Genomic DNA, 13587 nt, shown 5'->3' with positions numbered 1-13587 from the left:
AGGTCATTCGCTCAACGTCGACTTTTGTGCATAAAATGTATAACAAAAATAAAAAGAAAAAAGAAGCAGAGCACAATAAACATTTCTTATAGCCAAAATCCTTTACGTACGCAGCCTTTTTCAAAAGGGGGATTTAAGTCGAGCCAAGGACAGGCACAAGGACACGGTACGTGTGCGTCCGCACATTCTTGCATAAAATAACAATTTGCATTAAAATTTTAATACTTCTAATATTTTCTTACAATTTTTACATATTTTCCCTTTTTGCTTTTGCTTTTCCTCTTTTCATATATATATATTTTTTTTATTTTTTGCTTCTGCACGCTTAAACATGAAAAGAATTTTAAATGGCCAGCAAAAAGGGACCAGCCAAACGAGTTGCTTTATCCCTCAACTGAAATGTTACGGGCATCTTTTTCCGCTATGGCTTTGTTTTGTCAAAAGTTTGGACATCATTTTCTTTTCTTTTCATTTTTTTTTTTCTTATTTTGTTCTTCCTGCTTACAAACTTTTGGTGCATTTCAAATGAGCCTGATGTTGTGCTGGCCACAAGGAACTGCGCATTGGCTATCTTCAAAAATCCTTTGGCAGCCATTTCGCATCAGGTGTTTTGGGCCTAAGTGCGTTCTCTCATTATGCTCTTTAGCTTAGCATTGGGGGTAATGTGAAATTGCTATCAAATCTGACATGAATATGGTAGAGGATTTTAAAGCACTTATTTCTGAAGAAAGGTCTGTAAATTATTCGAGTTGTTCTTAAGCTTTCAATTTAGGATTGCCAAAATGCTTCTTAGCAGATTAGCTCTTAGAGACTATTTTCTGCCTGGACTTATCACACTTGTTCTTCAGGGTTCTAAGGAATTAAAGTTTATTAAATATACTAACAAGATCTGTTTTCATGTTTGTCTTTGCGAGAGTAAAATTAACTTCTAGAAAGGGTATATAAATTCTGTTGGGGACAATTCCCAGCCGCTGGCCCCCTAATTGGAATGCTTTGTTTACATTGTTTTTGTAATTTAAATTAGCATTTTCTAAAGGGGCCGCCGTGTCGGGCATAAAAGCAAAGTTTTCAGCTTGTACTTTAATTGAAATGCACCAACGCTACCCCAACGATCAGAGCGTTGTCATTCTCTATTTAATGAGCCAGCTTTTTTGAGATAAGTAATAAAAAGCATTGCAGAGACAGGCGTCGACAACGAGAGGGGCTGTGCCCAGGGAACAGCTGATGCGACTTATATCAGTCGTGTGTCCTGTGCGTAACTAAGTAACCTGCTGTTGCTCAGCGGCCATTATCCTTTCGCCTTAACCAAGCAATAAACATGAAAGCAACTGCGGCAGCCGAATTAAATAGACAGGATAGGCGAGGCGAGGTGAGACGAGACGAGGTGAGGCGAGTTGAGGCGAGATGGCTCGCAGGAGGACCAAGGAGTAAATGCCAAATAGGAGCAGCGATAATCATCAAAAGGATATTGTTATGGCATTTCGATATTGTCTTGAGGATTATTAACGAAATTGCGTACACTTTGATTTAAGGGTTGGACAATGGCCGCTCGGCACGCCAACAATGGGCGACTGCTGCTGGGGAGGTCTTGGCTTGGTCTTGGCTCTAGCTGCTGTTTGGGGACATGCACACCAAAATGAAATCATCTCATAAACACACACATACACACAGTCACACACACAGTTACACACATGGAAGTTTTTACTACTTGTTGTAGTTGCTGCGTGAGGTTTTTGCTGTGTGATTTGATGACGTGGCGCGTCCCATTGACGACTCTTATTGGGATTCGAAACCGAAGCCAACTCTCTGCTTGATGATGATGATGTGTTGCCATTTGCTTTGGTGTATCCTTAAGCTCAACCGCAAATCCTTTGCAGCGCGCGTATATTTTGAGGCTTTTGTCTTTGAGCTTCCTATTATCTTCTAGCCCAGCCAGGCACTTGATTGCTTTTCGCTCAACTCGTGTGGTTCCCTTGCCACACTTTTTCCCAGCAACTGTCGTTTTCCTTTTCTTTCTATTTTTTCTACATTTTATGACGCATTTAGAAAACGTGGCAACCCCTTAAGATCCTTATGCCACCGCCGGGCATTGCCCACATGCCCAGCAATTAGATGCGCTGCACTAAACATTAACCCGCTGCTTAGAAAGTGGTGGTTATCCTGCCAAGACGCAGCAGCAGCAACAGCAGCAGGAGTATAAATATGAAAACGAAAGTAAACATCACACTCATGACCTCGGCACGGGTCTGCTTTGCAGCATAATCGTTTCATCAAGCAAACCGTTTTGAGTCATCATCGATCGTCATAACTGAGCTGCTGCTGCTGGCTCAACTCTGACCCTAGCCTATTCTTTCACTTTCCCATCAAACACATGCTACATTTCGTTTATAATTTCTCTTAACGTGTGGTCCTTCGATTGCCGTGTGCCGCCTGTTAGTGCGCGTTACGCCTCGCACTTGCTGGCAACTCTCCATATGATCGAAAAACCCTTCGCCACTTTCTTTGGCAACAGCTGTGGATGACGCCCCATTTTCACTCTTACTTTTAATTAGTGAATTTCGCTGGAAACTAATCGAAAGTGTGTTTATGACTTACTAAATGAGCAGCGGGAACTGAAGCCAGAGAGAGAGAGAGGAAGGCATTGAGAATGGATTTGTGGAAGTTAAAATTAAATAATTCCTAATAATCGATTAATAATCGGTAAAGATATCATCATATATGTATATGGTACAATGAGTTACGAAAGTTAAGGTAATTTTCTATATAGGGATATGGATAACGAATGCGATCGCTCTCACACATTTGCATTTGGGTCACTTGTCAAAGGAAGTGATTGCTTCTCTGGTTCACATCTACTTAGATAAGGCTCCTAGTGACTGGGCGATCATTCGCTTAAAATTTTCCCAGAAACAATAGGACGCAAACATGAACTTAACACTGCTTCCCGGAAAACGCCTAAAAACAATTTGCACAAACCCCCCGGCCAGTCGCTCGGTCGTTCCAATTGCTTATCAAGGCAAGCGTCACCTGTGTTGGGCGCACACATAGACATCCTGTGATCCTAGGGCGAACAAAAGGGCCTGCTCCGACTTCGGCTCCACTGATTGAAGCTTATCTCTGATTGAACCGCACAGCGCTTATCGCAAATTACACAAGCAGCGGAGAGCGAGGCGTCCTAAACAAATCATAATTTGGTTTTGGTTTTGGATTTTTTTTTATTATATTTTATCAAGAGCTCTTGGGCAATTAGCGCAAACATCCTTTTTGTGCGCGCGTCTCTCGTTATCCTTGTGCAAATATTGACGCCTGCGCGTGTGCGCACTTGAGCCGCTAAACTGGGAATCCTTTCGCTGCACCGCCGCCGCCGCCGACGCCGTCGTCTCTTTCATCTTTTGTTGCTGTTTGCTTGCGATTTGGGTCAGTCAATAGCCGCATTGTGGCTGCTCCGCTATGCTCGATCTCGCCATGCCGCAAATATTGACGCACTCGTAATTAGCGGTCGAAGCGTTCGTCTCAGCTCTGCTCCTGCGCCCCTCCCCCTGTCAGAGATCGCTGCTAGACGATTTGATGATCGCCTTTGGTCAGTTCGTGTGCCGTGTCTCGGCTAACCGCAGCCCGCATGTGAAAACCGCGGTGCTTGTTGTTTACGTGTGAGAATTGTATATTGAGGGACAACGAGAGTGGGAGATTGAGGGAGAGTAAGTGAGAGTTGTGTGAGCTCTGAGCCAAAGCTGATGCTCACACATTCTGTGAGTACTGAAGCGCATTTAATGATCAGAGCTTGACCTGCATCTTAATCGATGCTGCATTAAGATATCAAAGCTAAGGGCTGGCTGTGATCATTCGCTCAGCTAATTCACTTATACATTTGTGAAGCTGTAACTATAAGAGTTCAAAAATGCTTTTCATTTCAATTCTGTAAATTAATAAAAATATAAATTCAACAAGTTTTTCATATAACTAGAAATGTACCCGAAAAGGAAACTAAAACTGATCTAAGTAAATTATTAAAAGCCGACCTTTATTCTTATTCTCACCACGTTTTTAATTTCACTCTTCCAGCTTTATTACTTACTATTCCCTATTACCTTTTCAATTTATCTTGCCTCCCCTCCAACGTATTCGGCATAACTCATGCCTAATAACTAAATCAATTCCATGCGCGATCACTTTTCATATACAATAACTAAATGAATTCCATCTGCGCTCACTTTCAATCACAGGCTCATTCCATCACGGCGTATTCATTGCACCTCGGTGACCTGATCAATTCCTCATGCGCAACACATTTAAGACTCCGGCTGATCGCAATGCACGATCATTGATCTTAACTAAGCCACTAAATCAGCTGCCTGTCAGAAGCGCTACCCCCAGGCTAAACACTCTTTTTAAATGATTAATTTGACACGTGAGCGACATGGCCAAACGCCAAGTAGAATCCAGAAACACTTGAGTTCTACAGCACCCAACCCTGGGCGGTCCCCCACATCAACTCTTTCCAGCGCGTTGGGGGCGACACATTAGACACATTAAAATGCCACAAGGCAGCCGCAAGATAATTCAATTCGAACTCCATTCGCGGAGGAAGTCACGTGAGCCAGCGGCAGGGCAGGGGGTAAACGGGATATGTGAGCTCATTAGCAAGCCGCTTAGAGATCGCGACCCTCTGATGCTATCAGGATCAAAGGGTCGCCAAGGCACCCTTTGCTGTTGCTCTGCCCTTTTCTTCTTCGGTTTCCCTGTTTTTTAAAGACGCCTTTTGATAATCGTCTTGTTTGTTGCGGCGGCTGAGCTCTCCTAACCCTTAATTTAGTGATCATCTTACGTGCTGGCGCCCCTCTTGTTAACGATCTGTTGCTTCTTTATGACTCTTGCATCACATTCTCGCAACTCTCGATGTCTTCATTGTTCGCCTCCCCACAGAAAGGGTTGGAGTTCGCTTCAGGCACGCGTTGCCTCTCCCTAAAATCAGAGCATACGCAGCGTATTCTTCAGATTTGTGTTTATTTGTTTTCCTATTTTTCGGCTTATTTTGTTCTTGTTTTGTATTTTACTTTTTGATACCCCGTTATCGTTGCGAAGGGGCGTATGCTTGTAGCAGGCAGAACAGAGTATTTCAGAATTTGTTGCCGAGCCAAGTTGATGTTGATAAATATCGTTTAACATCTTTGGCTAGGCATAGCTCGAATATAACGAAAGCTTTATGGAAGATCGGAGAAGAAAAAGCAGAGCACAGTCATATACAGGGCATCTCTTTGTCTGTCATGGCCAATTTGACCACTTTTACTTGTTTTTACTTTTCGTTTTGTTTCCACTTAGTCGCGTTTGGCCATATGGCGCTCATCGCTTTTGGGAACCTGACGTGTGTCAGTCTCGGGGCCGCCCGGCTTGAAAAGTTTCGTGTTGATTTCTTTTGGGGTTAATTTGTTTTGCGACTCTATTAATTGGCTTTGGCTTTGGCCTGCCTGATCGCTTGGCTGCCTCTCGTGGGCGTTCAATTCTATTTAAAAGTCTGAAATTTCAATGGAAAAACTAAAATCCAATTTGCTAGGCTACCTCTTGGTCTGCCCCTGCCTCACATAAATGAGACTTCGGACTTCCTGTTCTTAAGTTTGGCCAATCAACGGGTGCCATGTTTGATCGCACATTAATATCAATAGATACCACGGCCCTGACCCCGCTACTGATCCCAACCCTGAACGTTCACATAGTGTTAACTAGTTGCATGTGTCGCTCGTTAGTTTCAATGGGCCGTGGCATGTCTAGGGTTGAGGGTTTCTTAACTACACATATAACTACTACCCATATTACAAGGCCCTGGGAATGGATATCGTGTACATGCGCTGTGAGCATTACAGATATATTGTGTCTTCATTAAAACAGTGCTGCGTTGAGAGTCTTGTAAAAAAAGATGAGGTATGCAGCGCGAATGAAAGTTGAAGAAAATTGATTAACAAATAGCTCAAAAACTTTCTTTTAAGTATGTATTATTTAGACTATCTACAATTTCACACTTGCGAGTGGAAACTAAAGGAAACACTGCAATATAAAAGTTCTTCTTCTGGAATAGATGTAGCGTACATGGGCTACGAGCACTACATATATATTATGTCTTTATTAAAAGAATGCTGCGTTGAGTTTGATTCAAATGAAATGAAATATCTTCTTCCTTGCCTCAGTATTAAAGTTAAATGTTCAAAATTCACTTTCCCTGGCGGAACATGGATAAAAATAGATGGATTTTACGAAATTTATGAAATGAATGGTAAAAGAAGATATTATTGAAAGTATTGAATTTTACTTAAAAGGAATGGTACACAGTTTGGTAATTTTTATTCTTTCTATAAAAGTCTCAAATCCTTTACAGATTCCATTCAAATCAAAAGCTTTAGCTGCTACTAAGTTTATCATCCAGTACAAACCGTTTATTAACTCGCAACACTTGAAAATCATGAACGATCATCGCACAAACACACAAGTATTTTCCCGCACACACATTTTGTGCACTTAACAATAGCAGCAAAGTTCTTCATTTTGAAGATAATCACAGCCCACATATCAACTGCCCAATCTGATAGAATATCATGTGCAATACCTTCTGCTGTCGCTACTTAAGAGCCCCACACAAAAGGCGCCAAATGCCGAAACGGTTGCAAATACCGGATGGTTGCCCAAAAATACGCCGTACAATTGCCAACATAAATGAGTCTTTTGTGTGCGAATTGAAAAGTGTTTTTTTCTCGCTTCATCTTTTTTTTCTTTTTTTTGAATATGCCACGATAAAAGCGACTGATACGAGGCAACGGATTATGCTTGAGATTTCGTTAAACATTTCCTGTCCAATTTGATGAGAAAGTGGTTCAATTCAAGCCGCCCGGCGGCATTGTTGTACCCACTTGAGGAGAATAGAGAAATAAACTTGGACACGCAAACGCGCCCCCTTTTTGATGTGCGCTCATCAGAAGCTACGCATTCAATTAACGCCCACGATTTGTTAGGGTTGCCAAAGCCGCATTTAATTATGGTTTGTTGAGAATTTAAATAAATCGAGTATATATTGAGTTATGTGTGGGAATGTGCTTTACAACTTAATTTACGCATAATTGGAATTTATGCTGGGAACTAGCTCGAGTAAAAGAAGTAAATAAGAAAAATATAATACTTACAATTAATTGAAAATTACAAAAATTGGCATTTAAGCCCATATTTCTTATTGTGTTTGTGGATATATGTGTGTCTTTTTGGCTAAAATCATTTGCTTGTAAAGCTGCCAGAACACGAGACTGTGAGCTGGCAGCTTGAGCGATTGTCCAAAAGTTGGCCAGTCGTAGGCAAAGTTTGCCACGGATATTTGTGGACTCATTAATTACGTAGGAAGTAGGCCTCCACATTATTTGGGTGTTAATTTCAAACTTTCATCGATTGGCATACACACACTAATACAACCCCCCACACACACACACACACATGCACATACGTAAATCATTTGTGCCACAACTCCTTGTGTAATTGAAAACCAAAGGCAATAACAACAATGGCCGGCTATATGGCCGCTATATGGGTTAGTGTATGTTTGTATGTGCGTTGTCCTGCCAGCTAATGCTATTTGCGGCCGCAGGATATTAGTTATTAATGAACACGTTATGGGATTGGGCTTGGGCTTGGCATTGGGTTTACGATTGATGCCGGGCTTACATGAGTGTGTGTGTGCGACTCCCCAGTTGCTCTCATCAATTTTTGCGCTATTAAGGGTTGCCAGCTCTTTCATCATATCAACTTTTGCATTTACTTTGGCACTTGAGGACTCGTCCTGGCTCTTTAAATTTCCCTTAGTATGTTCGTGTCGTCTCATCCTGAAGATGATGTATCTGTTTTTCGTCTCGAAATGCATTTTCTTTACATATGTTTGTCTGTTATATAATTTGGCTTAGACATTTGCCAAGATTTCAATGGTGGTCATTCATCAAAATGCTGTCCTAAATTGAGCTGTAAAGCATGTTGGGGGAGAGGGGGGTTGGAGCGGTATGAGGCTTAAGTGTAAACATACATATGTGTATCTATAGCTCTGTGTTGATTAGATTTCGCTGTTTTTTGTATATTACGCCTTGGCTGGATTTTGACAATGTTTTTACTTGATTTAAAGACAAAAATTATAATTCCTACATATATCTTTGATTGTAATGTAAATACCTTTATTCATTAGTTATTCCTTATGGGCAGTAGCCCACACATTAATAACACTCTTTAAATTGCTTCAAGTTACCATAAACGCTTGGCAGTTCCCTTGGGCCTTAAAGAGTTGCGACGCCATTTCGTGAATAATATCGATCAAACTCCGCCCACCACTTGCTCACGCAAGCAAACACAAACTCAAACATAGACACACACAAACTAAACAAAGCGCCACACACACAGATACGCACTCGCCCAAACGAGGGACAGCAAATGACAGGCGCTGTCAAAATAGAATTAATGCGCGGCCACTGAAAAGAGTTAAAGGGAAAGCGACGAATCGAAATGAAAGAGTTGCTCTCAATTATTCGCCGCACTCACTCTCGCGCCTCTCGCACACAGCAAATCGATAAAAATAAACTGCGCTCTCACCCCTTTACGCTCGCACACAAATCCTTTCACTTTTCAAAGCACCCATAAAAAACGAGTGAGTGTGTGCGAGAGCAGAAAAAAAACTCACTCAATGCTTGCACATGTGAGTGAAGGGGTAGGCGAACAAAAGGCTTGCTTTCCCCTTTATGCACGCGCACGCAAAGAGCACGGCGAAGAGTAATGTGAGCAAAGCGAATTGAGTAGCCAGTTAAGAGAGCGGGACCCCAATGGGAGACTGCTGGCTCGTATGTGTGTGGGTGTCGTGTGAGGCGGCAAGTCAATGGCCGGCCGTATGTGTTTGGTGTCTGACTGTGTGTGTGTGTGTGTGTGTGTGTGCAGACGACAACGCAGACGGAGACGGCATTAAAAGGGTTAAAATTGCTGCCATGTGCGTTCGAAAGAGAGCGAAAGTGTTAAAGTGGAGCACATGCGTTCTCGCCATTGTTATGACTATGTGTGTGTGTGTGTGTGTGTCTCTGAGTGGGCGGCCATATTTGTTGTAGTACGTGTGTGTGAGGCGCCAACTTAACGGTTTGTTGTGGTCGGCAAAGCTTTCAGCAAAATTGTGTTGTGTCTGAAAGGAGTAATAAACGGGTGAGTGGGTGGAAACTATGCGGGATGGGCTAGCTTAAGCTTTATTTATGTGTATGTGTGTGTGTGTGTGTGTGTGTTTGTGTGTGTACGCCCCCATCCATCAGCTTACTTACTGTTTTATTTACGTGCTCTGTTTGCTAGTGGCCATTTGGCCAGACTGTTGTGTTGTCCTTTGCTGCGTCTCATTAAATTGATGAGCGTACATTTGGGGATTCCCCCTATTTTTTGTGTGTACAATGGGGCATAGAACGGGTTATGGCCAAGTGACTCATAATGACAGCATATCGCATACAAAGAAGGATTCGCGCGAAGGATTAAATAGCAAACAGTTCTCACGGCATGCAATCTTGCGGGGGCAGCCACACAATTCCGTGAAATAAAGAAGGATAAGCACAAGCCGAAACGTTGACAAAGCCGAAAGGAAGTAAAAGGTTAACAACAACAAAACAGGAGACACAAATAAAATGCGAAGGTGTTGCCATAGGGTTGACTGAGCCTGTCACGATGATTAGTTCAGAAAGGAGAAAAAAGAAAAATGGAAAGAATAAATATAGAAAAAAGGATACAAAGTCGCTGCACTTGCCAGCGAAAGGGTAGCTAAGGGTGATCCCTAAAGAACTGTGTCTAGGGGCAATGATTGAAATCGTAAGCGCAACAAATTGATCTATGCGAGGGCGAGCTGCCCAGGGCTGCAGAAAGGGCAGCGTTGATGCCAGCACAGCGATAAGATATTGTGTTAGGGTTAAGAGTTAAATGAGTGCGAAGCAGAAGAGGAAACAGTAAAGCCAACTACTTGTTTGGAGAAATAATAAATGACTTTAAAAATTTATGTGTTTTCCAGCGAATTTTCTTCTATTTTTATTTATCCTATTATTTTTGCGAGATATTTCCGTAGCATTTATTTTGGGTATGTGTGATATTGATTTCTTTAATAAAAACAAAAAAAATATATATATTTATCTTTAAGGATGCAATCTGCTCTGTATGGCAATACGATCGCAGTGTCCGGTTTTTTGTTTGCCCCAGCGAAACTAGGACACTAGGACACGTTGCTGCTGCTGATGATGATGATTGCACAGGCGTATCCTGCATGTGTGTACGCGCTGCGGTTTCGATTTTCATTGTGAAAGTGAAAATGCAAACGGATGCACTTCACTTTGCTTTGAATTCGGGTTTGAGTTGTGTTTTCATCATCAATGAAAGCAACCTCAGCCACGTCCTCTATTTGCGGTCTGTGCGCATCTTTGTTTTGGCTCAAGTGGTTTCATATTCTCTCTACGCTCTCGTTATTTGCTCTTCGATTTTTGGTTCATGCAATTTTTGCGCATCTTTTGCGCTTTGTTGAACATTCTCACAGGTGTTTCCTCGGCTGCCCGGCACAGGTTTTGTTTGCTGTCCACTGGCACAGATTTCCTTTCATCAAATGAGGTAATTCCTGTGGGTCAGTTGATCGGACAGAGGTTCCCTGAGTCTGACCATCGGATAAATGTTCCCAGGCCTGTAACCAAGCCAAAACTTAACCGATTTTCATACAGGCAGGATTTTAATTTGGCATTTTAATTTTTTTTTTCTCTTTAATATAGGAAAATTATCGAATTAGCTTCATACAGAATTGAGTCAATTTTCATAGCATATTTTCTCAATGGTTGCTTCTCTTGTTAGAGAACTTTTTATAATAAGTCCAACTCAATTATATTTGCGACATTGAGTAAAACGCGTTGATTGGAATAGATTGTTGGTCTTTAAAATAGCCAAGCATATTAAGTGCATTCTCACTTTTCAAGTATTTTTTCTTATTATAAATGAACTAAGTGAAAAGTTGTCGGCCTAATGCGAGTTGGCATGACTGCATTTGGAATCCCCCAGTCCTGCTCGTATTCCAGCCATTTCCAGCTGCCAGGCACGCACTCAAGGTCAAGCAAAGGTGAAAAATGTGCAGCGCAGATGAAGACGTTGCGCTGGGAGCTCACTGTCAAGACTCTCCCTCTTCCCTCTAGCTCAACCGGGGAAAAATATCATCATTTATTTAAAATTCTCCAAGTGGCGCGCATATGCGACGGGCCCCAACCCTCCGCTAGCACACACTCTCACTCTGTCTGCCGCTGCCCCTGCCACTTGCTGTTGCACAGACAATTGCTGCAGTTGTTGCAGCGTTGCAAAGGAAATGAGACATTTGCTGGGGTTTTGTTAAAAAATATTTGAACTTTTTAACATTTGAAATGCAGCAGGCGGCGACCGACCGAGCGAGCGAGTGAGTGAGGCACGCTTCCCGGATCGCAGATCGAGGGGGAAGTCAACCAATTGCAACGCCTAAACGAACAAAATGAATGAATTGCTGACAAAAATAGCGCCCTTCGCGCGGCCCAAGACATTTATATTATTTACTTAGTTCACGTTTTACAGAGGGCGAACGCCAGGTGCCACTTGGAGCTACTCGAAACATCCAATCAGCTGAGCTAACAGCTAACTAGTTCTGGTTGAGATCTCTATTCTATGATAAATATTGGGATATCTCTTAAAAACTTTTGGCGTGTTCGGAACTCGACTTGCCTTGAATTTTTATATCTTTTAATGTAAACATTGTGAAGCTTGAAGAGGAGCAGGACATCTCCGTTCCCATTAAGTATTTATATATTTGATCAACATTAACAATTAAGTCCTGAAAGAAACTAGGCAAGAATTCGAGCCGAAAGTATCTGATCACTATATCAAATATCTGCTGTAGAAACTTTTAGTTATTTCGATCAAACTTGATCATAATTTTGCCTTTAATATTTGGGATGAATTGAATGAAAATCGAGCTACTATATTAACATATATCAGTTTTTAAATATTAAAATCGGCTTATTCCATGCCTGACTTTTATTTTTCACGAATCAAAATGCATCTCTAAGCATACATGAACCTTATGAGATTTCAAGAAGACAGAACAGAAAATATCTATAAAACTGCGAGCGATACGAAACAAGGAAACCCACTTAGATTATAGTATCTTTTTTGGAATGCGTCGCATAGCTGAAACAGAAACTGGGCGTTGCTAAAACAAAAACCTAAAACCACAGCGAAATTCCAAATGATGCTAGAACAGAACTAAGGCTCCTATGTGATGGTCTGTGGGTCACTTAATGTCGCGTTTAACGTCCGCAAGGATGCGTAAAGCGTTCAGCATAAAAAAGTAGTTCAGCGAGGTGCTAGAAGAAGAAGAAGAGAATCCGGCGACTAATTTGCGGCAAAGTGTCGAATGTGTGGCCATAAAAGCGCCACGCCAGGATATATTATGCCCGGGCCGTATGGACAAGGACAACACTTACGAGTATTGCGCGTGTAAGCGAAAAAAAGCGTTGCTTGGAATGTCTGCAGTTGATTACATTTGTGGCCTTTTTACGATTCGATGACACTTAGCGCCTAATATCCTTTTTAGGGCCAGGCCTAGTGGTCGATTTTATTTGCTTTGTCTAAGCATTTCCGCAACTATTTCGACTTGTGCATAATTCAGGGTTCGATCTGCTGCCCCCCACTCGTTCTCCTCCAATTGTTTGTTGTGAGCCAAGCGATTTATCAAATAGAATAAAGAGAGAAACCCCGTCGCAGTTGACACTTGTCAGCTGCATGTCAATCCTTTGCAGGTTGCGCACAGGATGCGTGTTGTAATGTGAGAGACTGTGAGTGCGCGCAAGTGAAAGTGTTTGCTTTCCCACACACACACACATACATACACACCCACATGAGCACACAGGCAAAAGGATGCAACATGCCACAGCGCAGCAACACTTGCCACAGTTTGGGAATGCGTCATGGGAAAGTGAGTGCGCATCCTTGCTGTGTGAGGGTTGCCTGTGTGGTGGCCGCATAAAGGATTTTCATTACGCTGCAAAAAAACTGAGTCTCGCAATATGTCATATTAACAAATATTATCCGGCATTGCACGACCGAAACATTGTTATAGATGTTTAAAAGTGAACAAGTCGCTGATCGGAAATTATCAAAAGTCTTATCAATAAAAGATTTTTCATAAAATCAGCGAAGCTTCCAGATGAAGCTTCGCTTTGCTCACGTTCGATCTTCCTTCAATTAGCCCACAATAAACAAAAAGTATCTGCTAATTAATCTTAGCTGCACGCTTGACCTACTGCACGAATTAGGCGCAGTGGGCGTGGCATTTGTAAAAGTGCTGAGCTGGTCAAGCGTAGATTATGCAAGTTCCTTGAGAGCCTGTACAACATGTGGGAGCAGAGATCCTTGAAGATCGCCCGCTGTGCGCTGCATTTCATAGAAAACTCATGAGACGCTCGTTACGAGGGCAGCAAAAAATAAGGAAACAAAACAATGGTCAGCAAAAGGAACAAAAGGGATCACGCAGCTGAGCTGAGTGAGGCTCTGATCATTAAT

Source organism: Drosophila virilis, chromosome 5, assembly GCF_030788295.1.
Source record: "Drosophila virilis strain 15010-1051.87 chromosome 5, Dvir_AGI_RSII-ME, whole genome shotgun sequence".
NCBI lineage: Eukaryota > Metazoa > Arthropoda > Insecta > Diptera > Drosophilidae > Drosophila > Drosophila virilis.
This window is presented reverse-complemented; position numbering follows the sequence as displayed.